Below are 25,296 nucleotides of genomic sequence, written 5' to 3'. Positions count from 1 at the left end.
GATACAAACATACCGCAGAATGGTAACGATACAAACATACCGCAGAATTGTAACGATAAAAACATACCGCAGAATGGTAACGATACAAACATACCGCAGAATGGTAACGATAAAAACATACCGCAGAATGGTAACGATACAAACATACCGCAGAATGGTAACGATACAAACATACGGCAGAATGGTAACGATAAAAACATACGGCAGAATGGTAACGATACAAACATACCGCAGAATGGTAACGATAAAAACATACCGCAGAATGGTAACGATAAAAACATACGGCAGAATGGTAACGATACAAACATACGGCAGAATGGTAACGATACAAACATACCGCAGAATGGTAACGATAAAAACATACCGCAGAATAGTAATGATACAAACATACCGCAGAATAGTAACGATAAAAACATACCTCAAAATAACATAGATAAAAACATACCGCAGAATAGTAATGATAAAAACATACCGCAGAATAACATAGATAAAAACATACCGCAGAATAGTAATGATACAAACATACCGCAGAATAGTAACGATAAAAACATACCGCAGAATAGTAACGATAAAAACATACCGCAGAATGGTAATGATACAAACATACCGCAGAATAGTATCGATAAAAACATACCGCAGAATAGTAATGATAAAAACATACCGCAGAATAACATAGATAAAAACATACCGCAGAATAGTATCGATACAAACATACCGCAGAATGGTAATGATACAAACATACCGCAGAATAGTATCGATACAAACATACCGCAGAATAGTATCGATAAAAACATACCGCAGAATAGTAACGATAAAAACATACCGCAGAATAGTAACGATAAAAACATACCGCAGAATAGTAACGATAAAAACATACCGCAGAATGGTAATGATACAAACATACCGCAGAATAGTAACGATAAAAACATACCGCAGAATAGTAACGATAAAAACATACCGCAGAATAGTATCGATAAAAACATACCGCAGAATAACATAGATAAAAACATACCGCAGAATAGTAATGATAAAAACATACCGCAGAATAGTATCGATAAAAACATACCGCAAAATAACATAGATAAAAACATACCGCAGAATAGTAATGATAAAAACATACCGCAGAATAGTAATGATACAAACATACGGCAGAATAGTAATGATACAAACATACCGCAGAATAGTAACGATACAAACATACCGCAAAATAACATAGATAAAAACATACCGCAGAATAGTAATGATAAAAACATTCCGCAGAATAGTATCGATAAAAACATACCGCAAAATAACATAGATAAAAACATACCGCAGAATAGTAATGATAAAAACATACCGCAGAATAGTATCGATAAAAACATACCGCAAAATAACATAGATAAAAACATACCGCAGAATAGTAATGATAAAAACATACCGCAGAATAGTAATGATACAAACATACCGCAAAATAACATAGATAAAAACATACCGCAGAATAGTAATGATACAAACATACCGCAGAATAGTAATGATACAAACATACCGCAAAAAAAACATAGATAAAAACATACCGCAGAATAGTATCGATAAAAACATACCGCAAAATAACATAGATAAAAACATACCGCAGAATAGTAACGATAAAAACATACCGCAGAATGGTAATGAAAAAACATACCGCAGAATAACATAGATAAAAACATACCGCAGAATAGTAATGATACAAACATACCGCAGAATAGTAATGATACAAACATACCGCAAAATAACATAGATAAAAACATACCGCAGAATAGTAATGATACAAACATACCGCAGAATAATAATGATACAAACATACCGCAGAATAGTATCGATAAAAACATACCGCAAAATAACATAGATAAAAACATACCGCAGAATAGTAACGATAAAAACATACCGCAGAATGGTAATGAAAAAACATACCGCAGAATAACATAGATAAAAACATACCGCAGAATAGTAATGATACAAACATACCGCAAAATAACATAGATAAAAACATACCGCAGAATAGTAATGATACAAACATACCGCAGAATAATAATGATACAAACATACCGCAGAATAGTATCGATAAAAACATACCGCAAAACTAACATAGATAAAAACATACCGCAGAATAGTAATGATACAAACATACCGCAGAATAGTAACGATAAAAACATACCGCAGAATAGTAATGATACAAACATACCGCAGAATAGTAATGATACAAACATACCGCAGAATAGTATCGATCAAAACATACCGCAGAATAACATAGATAAAAACATACCGCAGAATAGTAACGATAAAAACATACCGCAGAATAGTAACGATAAAAACATACCGCAGAATGGTAATGAAAAAACATACCGCAGAATAGTAACGATAAAAACATACCGCAGAATAGTAATGATACAAACATACCGCAGAATAGTAACGATACAAACATACCGCAGAATAGTATCGATAAAAACATACCGCAAAATAACATAGATAAAAACATACCGCAGAATAGTATCGATAAAAACATACCGCAGAATAGTAATGATACAAACATACCGCAGAATAACATAGATAAAAACATACCGCAGAATAGTATCGATCAAAACATACCGCAGAATAGTAATGATACAAACATACCGCAGAATAGTATCGATCAAAACATACCGCAAAATAACATAGATAAAAACATACCGCAGAATAGTATCGATAAAAACATACCGCAAAATAACATAGATAAAAACATACCGCAGAATAGTAACGATAAAAACATACCGCAGAATGGTAATGAAAAAACATACCGCAGAATAGTAACGATACAAACATACCGCAGAATAGTATCGATAAAAACATACCGCAAAATAACATAGATAAAAACATACCGCAGAATAGTAACGATAAAAACATACCGCAGAATGGTAATGAAAAAACATACCGCAGAATAGTAACAATAAAAACATACCGCAGAATAGTAATGATACAAACATACCGCAGAATAGTATCGATAAAAACATACCGCAAAATAACATAGATAAAAACATACCGCAGAATAGTAACAATAAAAACATACCGCAGAATAGTAATGATACAAACATACCGCAGAATAGTATCGATAAAAACATACCGCAAAATAACATAGATAAAAACATACCGCAGAATAGTAACGATAAAAACATACCGCAGAATGGTAATGAAAAAACATACCGCAGAATAGTAACAATAAAAACATACCGCAGAATAGTAATGATACAAACATACCGCAGAATAGTATCGATAAAAACATACCGCAGAATAACATAGATAAAAACATACCGCAGAATAGTAACGATAAAAACATACCGCAGAATGGTAATGAAAAAACATACCGCAGAATAGTATCGATAAAAACATACCGCAGAATAGTAACGATAAAAACATACCGCAGAATAGTAACGATAAAAACATACCGCAGAATAGTAATGATAAAAACATACCGCAGAATAGTAATGATAAAAACATACCGCAGAATGGTAATGAAAAAACATACCGCAGAATAGTATCGATAAAAACATACCGCAGAATAGTAATGATACAAACATACCGCAGAATAGTATCGATAAAAACATACCGCAGAATAGTAATGATACAAACATACTGCAGAATGGTAATGAAAAAACATACCGCAGAATAGTAACGATACAAACATACGGCAGAATAGTAACGATAAAAACATACCGCAGAATAGTAACGATAAAAACATACCGCAGAATAGTAACGATACAAACATACGGCAGAATAGTAACGATAAAAACATACCGCAGAATAGTAACGATACAAACATACCGCAGAATAGTAACGATACAAACATACCGCAGAATAGTAACGATAAAAACATACCGCAGAATAGTAACGATAAAAACATACCGCAGAATAGTAACGATACAAACATACCGCAGAATAGTAACGATACAAACATACCGCAGAATAGTAACGATAAAAACATACCGCAGAATAGTAACGATAAAAACATACCGCAGAATAGTAACGATACAAACATACCGCAGAATAGTAACGATAAAAACATACCGCAGAATAGTAACGATACAAACATACCGCAACATAACATAGATAAAAACATACCGCAGAATAGTAACGATACAAACATACGGCAGAATAGTAACGATACAAACATACGGCAGAATAGTAACGATACAAACATACCGCAGAATAGTAACGATACAAACATACCGCAGAATAGTAACGATACAAACATACCGCAGAATAGTAACGATACAAACATACCGCAGAATAGTAACGATACAAACATACCGCAGAATAGTAACGATAAAAACATACCGCAGAATGGTAACGATACAAACATACCGCAGAATGGTAACGATAAAAACATACGGCAGAATGGTAACGATAAAAACATACCGCAGAATAGTAACGATAAAAACATACCGCAGAATAGTATCGATCAAAACATACCGCAAAATAACATAGATAAAAACATACCGCAGAATAGTATCGATAAAAACATACCGCAAAATAACATAGATAAAAACATACCGCAGAATAGTAACGATAAAAACATACCGCAGAATGGTAATGAAAAAACATACCGCAGAATAGTAACGATACAAACATACCGCAGAATAGTAACAATAAAAACATACCGCAGAATAGTAATGATACAAACATACCGCAGAATAGTAACGATAAAAACATACCGCAGAATGGTAATGAAAAAACATACCGCAGAATAGTAACAATAAAAACATACCGCAGAATAGTAACAATAAAAACATACCGCAGAATAGTAATGATACAAACATACCGCAGAATAGTATCGATAAAAACATACCGCAAAATAACATAGATAAAAACATACCGCAGAATAGTAACGATAAAAACATACCGCAGAATGGTAATGAAAAAACATACCGCAGAATAGTAACAATAAAAACATACCGCAGAATAGTAACAATAAAAACATACCGCAGAATAGTAATGATACAAACATACCGCAGAATAGTATCGATAAAAACATACCGCAAAATAACATAGATAAAAACATACCGCAGAATAGTAACGATAAAAACATACCGCAGAATGGTAATGAAAAAACATACCGCAGAATAGTAACAATAAAAACATACCGCAGAATAGTAATGATACAAACATACCGCAGAATAGTATCGATAAAAACATACCGCAAAATAACATAGATAAAAACATACCGCAGAATAGTAACAATAAAAACATACCGCAGAATAGTAATGATACAAACATACCGCAGAATAGTATCGATAAAAACATACCGCAAAATAACATAGATAAAAACATACCGCAGAATAGTAACGATAAAAACATACCGCAGAATGGTAATGAAAAAACATACCGCAGAATAGTAACAATAAAAACATACCGCAGAATAGTAATGATACAAACATACCGCAGAATAGTATCGATAAAAACATACTGCAGAATAACATAGATAAAAACATACCGCAGAATAGTAACGATAAAAACATACCGCAGAATGGTAATGAAAAAACATACCGCAGAATAGTATCGATAAAAACATACCGCAGAATAGTAACGATAAAAACATACCGCAGAATAGTAACGATAAAAACATACCGCAGAATAGTAATGATAAAAACATACCGCAGAATGGTAATGAAAAAACATACCGCAGAATAGTATCGATAAAAACATACCGCAGAATAGTAATGATACAAACATACCGCAGAATAGTATCGATAAAAACATACCGCAGAATAGTAATGATACAAACATACCGCAGAATGGTAATGAAAAAACATACCGCAGAATAGTAACGATACAAACATACGGCAGAATAGTAACGATAAAAACATACCGCAGAATAGTAACGATAAAAACATACCGCAGAATAGTAACGATACAAACATACGGCAGAATAGTAACGATAAAAACATACCGCAGAATAGTAACGATACAAACATACCGCAGAATAGTAACGATACAAACATACCGCAGAATAGTAAAGATAAAAACATACCGCAGAATAGTAACGATAAAAACATACCGCAGAATAGTAACGATACAAACATACCGCAGAATAGTAACGATACAAACATACCGCAGAATAGTAACGATACAAACATACCGCAAAATAACATAGATAAAAACATACCGCAGAATAGTAATGATAAAAACATACCGCAGAATAGTAACGATACAAACATACCGCAAAATAACATAGATAAAAACATACCGCAGAATAGTAATGATACAAACATACCGCAAAATAACATAGATAAAAACATACCGCAGAATAGTAATGATACAAACATACCGCAGAATAGTAATGATACAAACATACCGCAGAATAGTAATGATACAAACATACCGCAAAATAACATAGATAAAAACATACCGCAGAATAGTATCGATAAAAACATACCGCAAAATAACATAGATAAAAACATACCGCAGAATAGTAACGATAAAAACATACCGCAGAATGGTAATGAAAAAACATACCGCAGAATAACATAGATAAAAACATACCGCAGAATAGTAATGATACAAACATACCGCAGAATAGTAATGATACAAACATACCGCAAAATAACATAGATAAAAACATACCGCAGAATAGTAATGATACAAACATACCGCAGAATAATAATGATACAAACATACCGCAGAATAGTATCGATAAAAACATACCGCAAAATAACATAGATAAAAACATACCGCAGAATAGTAACGATAAAAACATACCGCAGAATGGTAATGAAAAAACATACCGCAGAATAACATAGATAAAAACATACCGCAGAATAGTAATGATACAAACATACCGCAAAATAACATAGATAAAAACATACCGCAGAATAGTAATGATACAAACATACCGCAGAATAATAATGATACAAACATACCGCAGAATAGTATCGATAAAAACATACCGCAAAACTAACATAGATAAAAACATACCGCAGAATAGTAATGATACAAACATACCGCAGAATAGTAACGATAAAAACATACCGCAGAATAGTAATGATACAAACATACCGCAGAATAGTAATGATACAAACATACCGCAAAATAACATAGATAAAAACATACCGCAGAATAGTAATGATACAAACATACCGCAGAATAGTAATGATACAAACATACCGCAAAATAACATAGATAAAAACATACCGCAGAATAGTATCGATAAAAACATACCGCAAAATAACATAGATAAAAACATACCGCAGAATAGTAACGATAAAAACATACCGCAGAATGGTAATGAAAAAACATACCGCAGAATAACATAGATAAAAACATACCGCAGAATAGTAATGATACAAACATACCGCAGAATAGTAATGATACAAACATACCGCAAAATAACATAGATAAAAACATACCGCAGAATAGTAATGATACAAACATACCGCAGAATAATAATGATACAAACATACCGCAGAATAGTATCGATAAAAACATACCGCAAAATAACATAGATAAAAACATACCGCAGAATAGTAACGATAAAAACATACCGCAGAATGGTAATGAAAAAACATACCGCAGAATAACATAGATAAAAACATACCGCAGAATAGTAATGATACAAACATACCGCAAAATAACATAGATAAAAACATACCGCAGAATAGTAATGATACAAACATACCGCAGAATAGTAATGATACAAACATACCGCAGAATAGTATCGATAAAAACATACTGCAAAATAACATAGATAAAAACATACCGCAGAATAGTAACGATAAAAACATACCGCAGAATGGTAATGAAAAAACATACCGCAGAATAACATAGATAAAAACATACCGCAGAATAGTAATGATACAAACATACCGCAGAATAGTATCGATAAAAACATACCGCAGAATAGTAACGATAAAAACATACCGCAAAATAACATAGATAAAAACATACCGCAGAATAGTAATGATAAAAACATACCGCAGAATAGTATCGATAAAAACATACCGCAAAATAACATAGATAAAAACATACCGCAGAATAGTATCGATAAAAACATACCGCAAAATAACATAGATAAAAACATACCGCAGAATAGTAATGATAAAAACATACCGCAGAATAGTATCGATAAAAACATACCGCAAAATAACATAGATAAAAACATACCGCAGAATAGTAATGATAAAAACATACCGCAGAATAGTATCGATAAAAACATGCCGCAAAATAACATAGATAAAAACATACCGCAGAATAGTAATGATACAAACATACCGCAGAATAGTAATGATACAAACATACCGCAGAATAGTAATGATAAAAACATACCGCAGAATAGTAACGATACAAACATACCGCAAAATAACATAGATAAAAACATACCGCAGAATAGTAATGATAAAAACATACCGCAGAATAGTAACGATACAAACATACCGCAAAATAACATAGATAAAAACATACCGCAGAATAGTAATGATACAAACATACCGCAAAATAACATAGATAAAAACATACCGCAGAATAGTAATGATACAAACATACCGCAGAATAGTAATGATACAAACATACCGCAGAATAGTAATGATACAAACATACCGCAAAATAACATAGATAAAAACATACCGCAGAATAGTATCGATAAAAACATACCGCAAAATAACATAGATAAAAACATACCGCAGAATAGTAACGATAAAAACATACCGCAGAATGGTAATGAAAAAACATACCGCAGAATAACATAGATAAAAACATACCGCAGAATAGTAATGATACAAACATACCGCAGAATAGTAATGATACAAACATACCGCAAAATAACATAGATAAAAACATACCGCAGAATAGTAATGATACAAACATACCGCAGAATAATAATGATACAAACATACCGCAGAATAGTATCGATAAAAACATACCGCAAAATAACATAGATAAAAACATACCGCAGAATAGTAACGATAAAAACATACCGCAGAATGGTAATGAAAAAACATACCGCAGAATAACATAGATAAAAACATACCGCAGAATAGTAATGATACAAACATACCGCAAAATAACATAGATAAAAACATACCGCAGAATAGTAATGATACAAACATACCGCAGAATAATAATGATACAAACATACCGCAGAATAGTATCGATAAAAACATACCGCAAAACTAACATAGATAAAAACATACCGCAGAATAGTAATGATACAAACATACCGCAGAATAGTAACGATAAAAACATACCGCAGAATAGTAATGATACAAACATACCGCAGAATAGTAATGATACAAACATACCGCAAAATAACATAGATAAAAACATACCGCAGAATAGTAATGATACAAACATACCGCAGAATAGTAATGATACAAACATACCGCAAAATAACATAGATAAAAACATACCGCAGAATAGTATCGATAAAAACATACCGCAAAATAACATAGATAAAAACATACCGCAGAATAGTAACGATAAAAACATACCGCAGAATGGTAATGAAAAAACATACCGCAGAATAACATAGATAAAAACATACCGCAGAATAGTAATGATACAAACATACCGCAAAATAACATAGATAAAAACATACCGCAGAATAGCAATGATACAAACATACCGCAGAATAATAATGATACAAACATACCGCAGAATAGTATCGATAAAAACATACCGCAAAACTAACATAGATAAAAACATACCGCAGAATAGTAATGATACAAACATACCGCAGAATAGTAACGATAAAAACATACCGCAGAATAGTAATGATACAAACATACCGCAGAATAGTAATGATACAAACATACCGCAGAATAGTATCGATCAAAACATACCGCAGAATAACATAGATAAAAACATACCGCAGAATAGTAACGATAAAAACATACCGCAGAATAGTAACGATAAAAACATACCGCAGAATGGTAATGAAAAAACATACCGCAGAATAGTAACGATAAAAACATACCGCAGAATAGTAACGATAAAAACATACCGCAGAATAGTAACGATAAAAACATACCGCAGAATAGTAATGATACAAACATACCGCAGAATAGTAACGATACAAACATACCGCAGAATAGTATCGATAAAAACATACCGCAAAATAACATAGATAAAAACATACCGCAGAATAGTATCGATAAAAACATACCGCAGAATAGTAATGATACAAACATACCGCAGAATAGTATCGATCAAAACATACCGCAGAATAGTAATGATACAAACATACCGCAGAATAGTATCGATCAAAACATACCGCAAAATAACATAGATAAAAACATTCCGCAGAATAGTATCGATAAAAACATACCGCAAAATAACATAGATAAAAACATACCGCAGAATAGTAACGATAAAAACATACCGCAGAATGGTAATGAAAAAACATACCGCAGAATAGTAACGATACAAACATACCGCAGAATAGTAACAATAAAAACATACCGCAGAATAGTAATGATACAAACATACCGCAGAATAGTAACGATAAAAACATACCGCAGAATGGTAATGAAAAAACATACCGCAGAATAGTAACAATAAAAACATACCGCAGAATAGTAATGATACAAACATACCGCAGAATAGTATCGATAAAAACATACCACAAAATAACATAGATAAAAACATACCGCAGAATAGTAACGTTAAAAACATACCGCAGAATGGTAATGAAAAAACATACCGCAGAATAGTAACAATAAAAACATACCGCAGAATAGTAATGATACAAACATACCGCAGAATAGTATCAATAAAAACATACCGCAAAATAACATAGATAAAAACATACCGCAGAATAGTAACAATAAAAACATACCGCAGAATAGTAATGATACAAACATACCGCAGAATAGTATCGATAAAAACATACCGCAAAATAACATAGATAAAAACATACCGCAGAATAGTAACGATAAAAACATACCGCAGAATGGTAATGAAAAAACATACCGCAGAATAGTAACAATAAAAACATACCGCAGAATAGTAATGATACAAACATACCGCAGAATAGTATCGATAAAAACATACCGCAAAATAACATAGATAAAAACATACCGCAGAATAGTAACGATAAAAACATACCGCAGAATGGTAATGAAAAAACATACCGCAGAATAGTAACAATAAAAACATACCGCAGAATAGTAATGATACAAACATACCGCAGAATAGTATCGATAAAAACATACCGCAGAATAACATAGATAAAAACATACCGCAGAATAGTAACGATAAAAACATACCGCAGAATGGTAATGAAAAAACATACCGCAGAATAGTATCGATAAAAACGTACCGCAGAATAGTAACGATAAAAACATACCGCAGAATAGTAACGATAAAAACATACCGCAGAATAGTAACGATACAAACATACCGCAGAATGGTAATGAAAAAACATACCGCAGAATAGTAACGATAAAAACATACCGCAGAATAGTAACGATACAAACATACCGCAGAATAGTAACGATACAAACATACCGCAGAATAGTAACGATACAAACATACCGCAGAATAGTAACGATACAAACATACCGCAGAATAGTAACGATACAAACATACCGCAGAATAGTAACGATAAAAACATACCGCAGAATGGTAACGATACAAACATACCGCAGAATAGTAACGATAAAAACATACAGCAGAATGGTAACGATACAAACATACCGCAGAATGGTAACGATACAAACATACCGCAGAATGGTAACGATAAAAACATACCGCAGAATGGTAACGATAAAAACATACAGCAGAATGGTAACGATACAAACATACCGCAGAATGGTAACGATAAAAACATACCGCAGAATAGTAATGATAAAAACATACCGCAGAATAGTATCGATCAAAACATACCGCAAAATAACATAGATAAAAACATACCGCAGAATAGTATCGATAAAAACATACCGCAAAATAACATAGATAAAAACATACCGCAGAATAGTAACGATAAAAACATACCGCAGAATGGTAATGAAAAAACATACCGCAGAATAGTAACGATACAAACATACCGCAGAATAGTAACAATAAAAACATACCGCAGAATAGTAATGATAAAAACATACCGCAGAATGGTAATGAAAAAACATACCGCAGAATAGTAACAATAAAAACATACCGCAGAATAGTAATGATACAAACATACCGCAGAATAGTATCGATAAAAACATACCGCAAAATAACATAGATAAAAACATACCGCAGAATAGTAACGATAAAAACATACCGCAGAATGGTAATGAAAAAACATACCGCAGAATAGTAACAATAAAAACATACCGCAGAATAGTAATGATACAAACATACCGCAGAATAGTATCGATAAAAACATACCGCAAAATAACATAGATAAAAACATACCGCAGAATAGTAACAATAAAAACATACCGCAGAATAGTAATGATACAAACATACCGCAGAATAGTATCGATAAAAACATACCGCAAAATAACATAGATAAAAACATACCGCAGAATGGTAATGAAAAAACATACCGCAGAATAGTATCGATAAAAACATACCGCAGAATGGTAATGAAAAAACATACCGCAGAATAGTAACGATAAAAACATACCGCAGAATAGTATCGATAAAAACATACCGCAGAATTGTAATGAAAAAACATACCGCAGAATAGTAACAATAAAAACATACCGCAGAATAGTAATGATACAAACATACCGCAGAATAGTATCGATAAAAACATACCGCAGAATAACATAGATAAAAACATACCGCAGAATAGTAACGATAAAAACATACCGCAGAATGGTAATGAAAAAACATACCGCAGAATAGTATCGATAAAAACATACCGCAGAATAGTAACGATAAAAACATACCGCAGAATAGTAACGATAAAAACATACCGCAGAATAGTAATGATAAAAACATACCGCAGAATAGTAACGATACAAACATACCGCAGAATGGTAATGAAAAAACATACCGCAGAATAGTAACGATACAAACATACGGCAGAATAGTAACGATAAAAACATACCGCAGAATAGTAATGATAAAAACATACCGCAGAATGGTAATGAAAAAACATACCGCAGAATAGTATCGATAAAAACATACCGCAGAATAGTAATGATACAAACATACCGCAGAATAGTATCGATAAAAACATACCGCAGAATAGTAATGATACAAACATACCGCAGAATAGTAACGATAAAAACATACCGCAGAATAGTAACGATAAAAACATACGGCAGAATAGTAACGATACAAACATACGGCAGAATAGTAACGATAAAAACATACCGCAGAATAGTAACGATAAAAACATACGGCAGAATAGTAACGATACAAACATACGGCAGAATAGTAACGATAAAAACATACCGCAGAATAGTAACGATACAAACATACCGCAGAATAGTAACGATACAAACATACCGCAGAATAGTAACGATACAAACATACCGCAGAATAGTAACGATAAAAACATACCGCAGAATAGTAACGATAAAAACATACCGCAGAATAGTAACGATACAAACATACCGCAGAATAGTAACGATACAAACATACCGCAGAATAGTAACGATACAAACATACCGCAGAATAGTAACGATAAAAACATACCGCAGAATAGTAACGATAAAAACATACCGCAGAATAGTAACGATACAAACATACCGCAGAATAGTAACGATACAAACATACCGCAGAATAGTAACGATACAAACATACCGCAGAATGGTAACGATAAAAACATACCGCAGAATAGTAACGATACAAACATACCGCAGAATAGTAACGATAAAAACATACCGCAGAATGGTAACGATACAAACATACCGCAGAATGGTAACGATAAAAACATACCGCAGAATGGTAACGATACAAACATACCGCAGAATGGTAACGATACAAACATACGGCAGAATGGTAACGATACAAACATACCGCAGAATGGTAACGATACAAACATTCCGCAGAATGGTAACGATACAAACATACCGCAGAATGGTAACGATACAAACATACCGCAGAATTGTAACGATAAAAACATACCGCAGAATGGTAACGATACAAACATACCGCAGAATGGTAACGATAAAAACATACCGCAGAATGGTAACGATACAAACATACCGCAGAATGGTAACGATACAAACATACGGCAGAATGGTAACGATAAAAACATACGGCAGAATGGTAACGATACAAACATACCGCAGAATGGTAACGATAAAAACATACCGCAGAATGGTAACGATAAAAACATACGGCAGAATGGTAACGATACAAACATACGGCAGAATGGTAACGATACAAACATACCGCAGAATGGTAACGATAAAAACATACCGCAGAATAGTAATGATACAAACATACCGCAGAATAGTAACGATAAAAACATACCTCAAAATAACATAGATAAAAACATACCGCAGAATAGTAATGATAAAAACATACCGCAGAATAACATAGATAAAAACATACCGCAGAATAGTAATGATACAAACATACCGCAGAATAGTAACGATAAAAACATACCGCAGAATAGTAACGATAAAAACATACCGCAGAATGGTAATGATACAAACATACCGCAGAATAGTATCGATAAAAACATACCGCAGAATAGTAATGATAAAAACATACCGCAGAATAACATAGATAAAAACATACCGCAGAATAGTATCGATACAAACATACCGCAGAATGGTAATGATACAAACATACCGCAGAATAGTATCGATACAAACATACCGCAGAATAGTATCGATAAAAACATACCGCAGAATAGTAACGATAAAAACATACCGCAGAATAGTAACGATAAAAACATACCGCAGAATAGTAACGATAAAAACATACCGCAGAATGGTAATGATACAAACATACCGCAGAATAGTAACGATAAAAACATACCGCAGAATAGTAACGATAAAAACATACCGCAGAATAGTATCGATAAAAACATACCGCAGAATAACATAGATAAAAACATACCGCAGAATAGTAATGATAAAAACATACCGCAGAATAGTATCGATAAAAACATACCGCAAAATAACATAGATAAAAACATACCGCAGAATAGTAATGATAAAAACATACCGCAGAATAGTAATGATACAAACATACGGCAGAATAGTAATGATACAAACATACCGCAGAATAGTAACGATACAAACATACCGCAAAATAACATAGATAAAAACATACCGCAGAATAGTAATGATAAAAACATTCCGCAGAATAGTATCGATAAAAACATACCGCAAAATAACATAGATAAAAACATACCGCAGAATAGTAATGATAAAAACATACCGCAGAATAGTATCGATAAAAACATACCGCAAAATAACATAGATAAAAACATACCGCAGAATAGTAATGATAAAAACATACCGCAGAATAGTAATGATACAAACATACCGCAAAATAACATAGATAAAAACATACCGCAGAATAGTAATGATACAAACATACCGCAGAATAGTAATGATACAAACATACCGCAAAAAAAACATAGATAAAAACATACCGCAGAATAGTATCGATAAAAACATACCGCAAAATAACATAGATAAAAACATACCGCAGAATAGTAACGATAAAAACATACCGCAGAATGGTAATGAAAAAACATACCGCAGAATAACATAGATAAAAACATACCGCAGAATAGTAATGATACAAACATACCGCAGAATAGTAATGATACAAACATACCGCAAAATAACATAGATAAAAACATACCGCAGAATAGTAATGATACAAACATACCGCAGAATAATAATGATACAAACATACCGCAGAATAGTATCGATAAAAACATACCGCAAAATAACATAGATAAAAACATACCGCAGAATAGTAACGATAAAAACATACCGCAGAATGGTAATGAAAAAACATACCGCAGAATAACATAGATAAAAACATACCGCAGAATAGTAATGATACAAACATACCGCAAAATAACATAGATAAAAACATACCGCAGAATAGTAATGATACAAACATACCGCAGAATAATAATGATACAAACATACCGCAGAATAGTATCGATAAAAACATACCGCAAAACTAACATAGATAAAAACATACCGCAGAATAGTAATGATACAAACATACCGCAGAATAGTAACGATAAAAACATACCGCAGAATAGTAATGATACAAACATACCGCAGAATAGTAATGATACAAACATACCGCAGAATAGTATCGATCAAAACATACCGCAGAATAACATAGATAAAAACATACCGCAGAATAGTAACGATAAAAACATACCGCAGAATAGTAACGATAAAAACATACCGCAGAATGGTAATGAAAAAACATACCGCAGAATAGTAACGATAAAAACATACCGCAGAATAGTAATGATACAAACATACCGCAGAATAGTAACGATACAAACATACCGCAGAATAGTATCGATAAAAACATACCGCAAAATAACATAGATAAAAACATACCGCAGAATAGTATCGATAAAAACATACCGCAGAATAGTAATGATACAAACATACCGCAGAATAACATAGATAAAAACATACCGCAGAATAGTATCGATCAAAACATACCGCAGAATAGTAATGATACAAACATACCGCAGAATAGTATCGATCAAAACATACCGCAAAATAACATAGATAAAAACATACCGCAGAATAGTATCGATAAAAACATACCGCAAAATAACATAGATAAAAACATACCGCAGAATAGTAACGATAAAAACATACCGCAGAATGGTAATGAAAAAACATACCGCAGAATAGTAACGATACAAACATACCGCAGAATAGTATCGATAAAAACATACCGCAAAATAACATAGATAAAAACATACCGCAGAATAGTAACGATAAAAACATACCGCAGAATGGTAATGAAAAAACATACCGCAGAATAGTAACAATAAAAACATACCGCAGAATAGTAATGATACAAACATACCGCAGAATAGTATCGATAAAAACATACCGCAAAATAACATAGATAAAAACATACCGCAGAATAGTAACAATAAAAACATACCGCAGAATAGTAATGATACAAACATACCGCAGAATAGTATCGATAAAAACATACCGCAAAATAACATAGATAAAAACATACCGCAGAATAGTAACGATAAAAACATACCGCAGAATGGTAATGAAAAAACATACCGCAGAATAGTAACAATAAAAACATACCGCAGAATAGTAATGATACAAACATACCGCAGAATAGTATCGATAAAAACATACCGCAGAATAACATAGATAAAAACATACCGCAGAATAGTAACGATAAAAACATACCGCAGAATGGTAATGAAAAAACATACCGCAGAATAGTATCGATAAAAACATACCGCAGAATAGTAACGATAAAAACATACCGCAGAATAGTAACGATAAAAACATACCGCAGAATAGTAATGATAAAAACATACCGCAGAATAGTAATGATAAAAACATACCGCAGAATGGTAATGAAAAAACATACCGCAGAATAGTATCGATAAAAACATACCGCAGAATAGTAATGATACAAACATACCGCAGAATAGTATCGATAAAAACATACCGCAGAATAGTAATGATACAAACATACTGCAGAATGGTAATGAAAAAACATACCGCAGAATAGTAACGATACAAACATACGGCAGAATAGTAACGATAAAAACATACCGCAGAATAGTAACGATAAAAACATACCGCAGAATAGTAACGATACAAACATACGGCAGAATAGTAACGATAAAAACATACCGCAGAATAGTAACGATACAAACATACCGCAGAATAGTAACGATACAAACATACCGCAGAATAGTAACGATAAAAACATACCGCAGAATAGTAACGATAAAAACATACCGCAGAATAGTAACGATACAAACATACCGCAGAATAGTAACGATACAAACATACCGCAGAATAGTAACGATAAAAACATACCGCAGAATAGTAACGATAAAAACATACCGCAGAATAGTAACGATACAAACATACCGCAGAATAGTAACGATAAAAACATACCGCAGAATAGTAACGATACAAACATACCGCAACATAACATAGATAAAAACATACCGCAGAATAGTAACGATACAAACATACGGCAGAATAGTAACGATACAAACATACGGCAGAATAGTAACGATACAAACATACCGCAGAATAGTAACGATACAAACATACCGCAGAATAGTAACGATACAAACATACCGCAGAATAGTAACGATACAAACATACCGCAGAATAGTAACGATACAAACATACCGCAGAATAGTAACGATAAAAACATACCGCAGAATGGTAACGATACAAACATACCGCAGAATGGTAACGATAAAAACATACGGCAGAATGGTAACGATAAAAACATACCGCAGAATAGTAACGATAAAAACATACCGCAGAATAGTATCGATCAAAACATACCGCAAAATAACATAGATAAAAACATACCGCAGAATAGTATCGATAAAAACATACCGCAAAATAACATAGATAAAAACATACCGCAGAATAGTAACGATAAAAACATACCGCAGAATAGTAACGATACAAACATACCGCAGAATAGTAACAATAAAAACATACCGCAGAATAGTAACGATACAAACATACCGCAGAATAGTAACGATAAAAACATACCGCAGAATGGTAATGAAAAAACATACCGCAGAATAGTAACAATAAAAACATACCGCAGAATAGTAACAATAAAAACATACCGCAGAATAGTAATGATACAAACATACCGCAGAATAGTATCGATAAAAACATACCGCAAAATAACATAGATAAAAACATACCGCAGAATAGTAACGATAAAAACATACCGCAGAATGGTAATGAAAAAACATACCGCAGAATAGTAACAATAAAAACATACCGCAGAATAGTAACAATAAAAACATACCGCAGAATAGTAATGATACAAACATACCGCAGAATAGTATCGATAAAAACATACCGCAAAATAACATAGATAAAAACATACCGCAGAATAGTAACGATAAAAACATACCGCAGAATGGTAATGAAAAAACATACCGCAGAATAGTAACAATAAAAACATACCGCAGAATAGTAATGATACAAACATACCGCAGAATAGTATCGATAAAAACATACCGCAAAATAACATAGATAAAAACATACCGCAGAATAGTAACAATAAAAACATACCGCAGAATAGTAATGATACAAACATACCGCAGAATAGTATCGATAAAAACATACCGCAAAATAACATAGATAAAAACATACCGCAGAATAGTAACGATAAAAACATACCGCAGAATGGTAATGAAAAAACATACCGCAGAATAGTAACAATAAAAACATACCGCAGAATAGTAATGATACAAACATACCGCAGAATAGTATCGATAAAAACATACTGCAGAATAACATAGATAAAAACATACCGCAGAATAGTAACGATAAAAACATACCGCAGAATGGTAATGAAAAAACATACCGCAGAATAGTATCGATAAAAACATACCGCAGAATAGTAACGATAAAAACATACCGCAGAATAGTAACGATAAAAACATACCGCAGAATAGTAATGATAAAAACATACCGCAGAATGGTAATGAAAAAACATACCGCAGAATAGTATCGATAAAAACATACCGCAGAATAGTAATGATACAAACATACCGCAGAATAGTATCGATAAAAACATACCGCAGAATAGTAATGATACAAACATACCGCAGAATGGTAATGAAAAAACATACCGCAGAATAGTAACGATACAAACATACGGCAGAATAGTAACGATAAAAACATACCGCAGAATAGTAACGATAAAAACATACCGCAGAATAGTAACGATACAAACATACGGCAGAATAGTAACGATAAAAACATACCGCAGAATAGTAACGATACAAACATACCGCAGAATAGTAACGATACAAACATACCGCAGAATAGTAAAGATAAAAACATACCGCAGAATAGTAACGATAAAAACATACCGCAGAATAGTAACGATACAAACATACCGCAGAATAGTAACGATACAAACATACCGCAGAATGGTAACGATAAAAACATACCGCAGAATGGTAACGATAAAAACATACCGCAGAATGGTAACGATACAAACATACCGCAGAATGGTAACGATAAAAACATACCGCAGAATGGTAACGATACAAACATACCGCAGAATGGTAACGATACAAACATACCGCAGAATGGTAACGATACAAACATACCGCAGAATGGTAACGATAAAAACATACCGCAGAATGGTAACGATACAAACATACGGCAGAATGGTAACGATACAAACATACCGCGGAATGGTAACGATACAAACATACCGCGGAATGGTAACGATACAAACATACCGCGGAATGGTAACGATAAAAACATACCGCAGAATGGTAACGATACAAACATACCGCAGAATGGTAACGATACAAACATACCGCAGAATGGTAACGATACAAACATACCGCAGAATGGTAACGATACAAACATACGGCAGAATGGTAACGATACAAACATACCGCAGAATGGTAACGATACAAACATACCGCAGAATGGTAACGATACAAACATACCGCAGAATGGTAACGATAAAAACATACCGCAGAATGGTAACGATACAAACATACCGCAGAATGGTAACGATACAAACATACCGCAGAATGGTAACGATACAAACATACCGCAGAATGGTAACGATAAAAACATACGGCAGAATGGTAACGATACAAACATACCGCAGAATGGTAACGATAAAAACATACCGCAGCATGGTAACGATAAAAACATACCGCAGAATGGTAACGATAAAAACATACGGCAGAATAGTAACGATACAAACATACGGCAGAATAGTATCGATAAAAACATACCGCAAAATAACATAGATAAAAACATACCGCAGAATAGTAACAATAAAAACATACCGCAGAATAGTAATGATACAAACATACCGCAGAATAGTATCGATAAAAACATACCGCAAAATAACATAGATAAAAACATACCGCAGAATAGTAACGATAAAAACATACCGCAGAATGGTAATGAAAAAACATACCGCAGAATAGTAACAATAAAAACATACCGCAGAATAGTAATGATACAAACATACCGCAGAATAGTATCGATAAAAACATACCGCAGAATAACATAGATAAAAACATACCGCAGAATAGTAACGATAAAAACATACCGCAGAATGGTAATGAAAAAACATACCGCAGAATAGTATCGATAAAAACATACCGCAGAATAGTAACGATAAAAACATACCGCAGAATAGTAACGATAAAAACATACCGCAGAATAGTAATGATAAAAACATACCGCAGAATAGTAATGATAAAAACATACCGCAGAATGGTAATGAAAAAACATACCGCAGAATAGTATCGATAAAAACATACCGCAGAATAGTAATGATACAAACATACCGCAGAATAGTATCGATAAAAACATACCGCAGAATAGTAATGATACAAACATACTGCAGAATGGTAATGAAAAAACATACCGCAGAATAGTAACGATACAAACATACGGCAGAATAGTAACGATAAAAACATACCGCAGAATAGTAACGATAAAAACATACCGCAGAATAGTAACGATACAAACATACGGCAGAATAGTAACGATAAAAACATACCGCAGAATAGTAACGATACAAACATACCGCAGAATAGTAACGATACAAACATACCGCAGAATAGTAACGATAAAAACATACCGCAGAATAGTAATGATACAAACATACCGCAGAATAGTATCGATAAAAACATACCGCAGAATAACATAGATAAAAACATACCGCAGAATAGTAACGATAAAAACATACCGCAGAATGGTAATGAAAAAACATACCGCAGAATAGTATCGATAAAAACATACCGCAGAATAGTAACGATAAAAACATACCGCAGAATAGTAACGATAAAAACATACCGCAGAATAGTAATGATAAAAACATACCGCAGAATAGTAATGATAAAAACATACCGCAGAATGGTAATGAAAAAACATACCGCAGAATAGTATCGATAAAAACATACCGCAGAATAGTAATGATACAAACATACCGCAGAATAGTATCGATAAAAACATACCGCAGAATAGTAATGATACAAACATACTGCAGAATGGTAATGAAAAAACATACCGCAGAATAGTAACGATACAAACATACGGCAGAATAGTAACGATAAAAACATACCGCAGAATAGTAACGATAAAAACATACCGCAGAATAGTAACGATACAAACATACGGCAGAATAGTAACGATAAAAACATACCGCAGAATAGTAACGATACAAACATACCGCAGAATAGTAACGATACAAACATACCGCAGAATAGTAACGATAAAAACATACCGCAGAATAGTAACGATAAAAACATACCGCAGAATAGTAACGATACAAACATACCGTAGAATAGTAACGATACAAACATACCGCAGAATAGTAACGATAAAAACATACCGCAGAATAGTAACGATAAAAACATACCGCAGAATAGTAACGATACAAACATACCGCAGAATAGTAACGATAAAAACATACTGCAGAATAGTAACGATACAAACATACCGCAAAATAACATAGATAAAAACATACCGCAGAATAGTAACGATACAAACATACGGCAGAATAGTAACGATACAAACATACGGCAGAATAGTAACGATACAAACATACCGCAGAATAGTAACGATACAAACATACCGCAGAATAGTAACGATACAAACATACCGCAGAATAGTAACGATACAAACATACCGCAGAATAGTAACGATACAAACATACCGCAGAATAGTAACGATAAAAACATACCGCAGAATGGTAACGATACAAACATACCGCAGAATGGTAACGATAAAAACATACGGCAGAATGGTAACGATGCAAACATACCGCAGAATGGTAACGATAAAAACATACCGCAGAATAGTAACGATAAAAACATACCGCAGAATAGTATCGATCAAAACATACCGCAAAATAACATAGATAAAAACATACCGCAGAATAGTATCGATAAAAACATACCGCAAAATAACATAGATAAAAACATACCGCAGAATAGTAACGATAAAAACATACCGCAGAATGGTAATGAAAAAACATACCGCAGAATAGTAACGATACAAACATACCGCAGAATAGTAACAATAAAAACATACCGCAGAATAGTAATGATACAAACATACCGCAGAATAGTAACGATAAAAACATACCGCAGAATGGTAATGAAAAAACATACCGCAGAATAGTAACAATAAAAACATACCGCAGAATAGTAACAATAAAAACATACCGCAGAATAGTAATGATACAAACATACCGCAGAATAGTATCGATAAAAACATACCGCAAAATAACATAGATAAAAACATACCGCAGAATAGTAACGATAAAAACATACCGCAGAATGGTAATGAAAAAACATACCGCAGAATAGTAACAATAAAAACATACCGCAGAATAGTAACAATAAAAACATACCGCAGAATAGTAATGATACAAACATACCGCAGAATAGTATCGATAAAAACATACCGCAAAATAACATAGATAAAAACATACCGCAGAATAGTAACGATAAAAACATACCGCAGAATGGTAATGAAAAAACATACCGCAGAATAGTAACAATAAAAACATACCGCAGAATAGTAATGATACAAACATACCGCAGAATAGTATCGATAAAAACATACCGCAAAATAACATAGATAAAAACATACCGCAGAATAGTAACGATAAAAACATACCGCAGAATGGTAATGAAAAAACATACCGCAGAATAGTAACAATAAAAACATACCGCAGAATAGTAATGATACAAACATACCGCAGAATAGTATCGATAAAAACATACTGCAGAATAACATAGATAAAAACATACCGCAGAATAGTAACGATAAAAACATACCGCAGAATGGTAATGAAAAAACATACCGCAGAATAGTATCGATAAAAACATACCGCAGAATAGTAACGATAAAAACATACCGCAGAATAGTAACGATAAAAACATACCGCAGAATAGTAATGATAAAAACATACCGCAGAATGGTAATGAAAAAACATACCGCAGAATAGTATCGATAAAAACATACCGCAGAATAGTAATGATACAAACATACCGCAGAATAGTATCGATAAAAACATACCGCAGAATAGTAATGATACAAACATACCGCAGAATGGTAATGAAAAAACATACCGCAGAATAGTAACGATACAAACATACCGCAGAATGGTAATGAAAAAACATACCGCAGAATAGTAACAATAAAAACATACCGCAGAATAGTAATGATACAAACATACCGCAGAATAGTATCGATAAAAACATACCGCAAAATAACATAGATAAAAACATACCGCAGAATAGTAACGATAAAAACATACCGCAGAATGGTAATGAAAAAACATACCGCAGAATAGTAACAATAAAAACATACCGCAGAATAGTAATGATACAAACATACCGCAGAATAGTATCGATAAAAACATACTGCAGAATAACATAGATAAAAACATACCGCAGAATAGTAACGATAAAAACATACCGCAGAATGGTAATGAAAAAACATACCGCAGAATAGTATCGATAAAAACATACCGCAGAATAGTAACGATAAAAACATACCGCAGAATAGTAACGATAAAAACATACCGCAGAATAGTAATGATAAAAACATACCGCAGAATGGTAATGAAAAAACATACCGCAGAATAGTATCGATAAAAACATACCGCAGAATAGTAATGATACAAACATACCGCAGAATAGTATCGATAAAAACATACCGCAGAATAGTAATGATACAAACATACCGCAGAATGGTAATGAAAAAACATACCGCAGAATAGTAACGATACAAACATACGGCAGAATAGTAACGATAAAAACATACCGCAGAATAGTAATGATACAAACATACCGCAGAATAGTAATGATACAAACATACCGCAGAATAGTATCGATCAAAACATACCGCAGAATAACATAGATAAAAACATACCGCAGAATAGTAACGATAAAAACATACCGCAGAATAGTAACGATAAAAACATACCGCAGAATGGTAATGAAAAAACATACCGCAGAATAGTAACGATAAAAACATACCGCAGAATAGTAATGATACAAACATACCGCAGAATAGTAACGATACAAACATACCGCAGAATAGTATCGATAAAAACATACCGCAAAATAACATAGATAAAAACATACCGCAGAATAGTATCGATAAAAACATACCG

The sequence above is a fragment of the Leptodactylus fuscus genome, unplaced genomic scaffold (assembly GCF_031893055.1).
Source record: "Leptodactylus fuscus isolate aLepFus1 unplaced genomic scaffold, aLepFus1.hap2 HAP2_SCAFFOLD_40, whole genome shotgun sequence".
Taxonomy (NCBI): domain Eukaryota; kingdom Metazoa; phylum Chordata; class Amphibia; order Anura; family Leptodactylidae; genus Leptodactylus; species Leptodactylus fuscus.
The sequence above is the reverse complement of the archived record's forward strand: the minus strand, read 5'-3'. Positions refer to the sequence as shown.